Raw genomic sequence first — 869 nt, 5'->3', positions numbered from 1 at the left:
GGACTGGGGAGAGCTCACTGCAGTTACTGCTGGACTCTGGGGAGCAGTGGCGCTCCTTCAAGGCGGCCCCCAGGCCGGCCCCGAGCTCCTGCATGCTGGGGGGGGGGTGGCTTCTCCCCACCGCTCTGGAGACAGTGCTCGCGGGGTGAAAGACACGGTGGCTCGGAGCCGCCCCCACACCTCCTTGTTGGAGAATCACAGCAACCTGAGAACCACGGGGAGAAAAATACCAATCCCGGCCCCGGGCCAGAACCGGCCTCCGAGGCGCGTCCGGCTGCAGGGGCAGAGGGCTTGTGGGGGCGCAGAGGACACCCCCGGGCGCCGCGTGTGAGGAAGGAATCTGCTCCGCCCCGGCCCCGCCCACGGCACCTGCAGGAAACCCAGGTAGGTCTGGCAGCGAGGGGCAGGCGCCGGCGGGCGGGAGCCGGGGGAAACGCGGCAGAGACAGCGGCCCCCCGAGGGTGCGCCAGTGGGGGTGCAGACAGGGCGGGGCAGGCCGCCGGGCGGGAAATCCAACAAGTCACCACCTGGGCACCACGTCACAAGACCCCGGGAGAAACGTGCAGGCCGGCGGGGACCCCGGCACTCACGAGGCGGGCACCCTCGGGCCGGAACGGGAAAACGCAAAGGGCAGGCGAGGCGGGGCCCCGGGCGCCCCGAAACCATCCAACAGGTAACTAGGGAGCGAGGGAACCCGAGAAAACGACCCCGAAATAAGCACAGATTTGAGCCTGCGCCCTCGGGGGGGCACGTGTCACGGCACGTGGCAGGGGAGCCGGGAAAGCCGCGGGCGCCAGCAGGCCGAAGAGAACCCTCGGGCAGGCAGAGGCATCAGTCGCCAGTGACGGGCGGCCTCAGGCTGGCCCCGC

Source organism: Condylura cristata, unplaced genomic scaffold, assembly GCF_000260355.1.
Source record: "Condylura cristata isolate star-nosed mole 26May11 unplaced genomic scaffold, ConCri1.0 scaffold00050, whole genome shotgun sequence".
Taxonomy (NCBI): domain Eukaryota; kingdom Metazoa; phylum Chordata; class Mammalia; order Eulipotyphla; family Talpidae; genus Condylura; species Condylura cristata.
Note: the sequence above shows the minus strand (reverse complement) of the source record.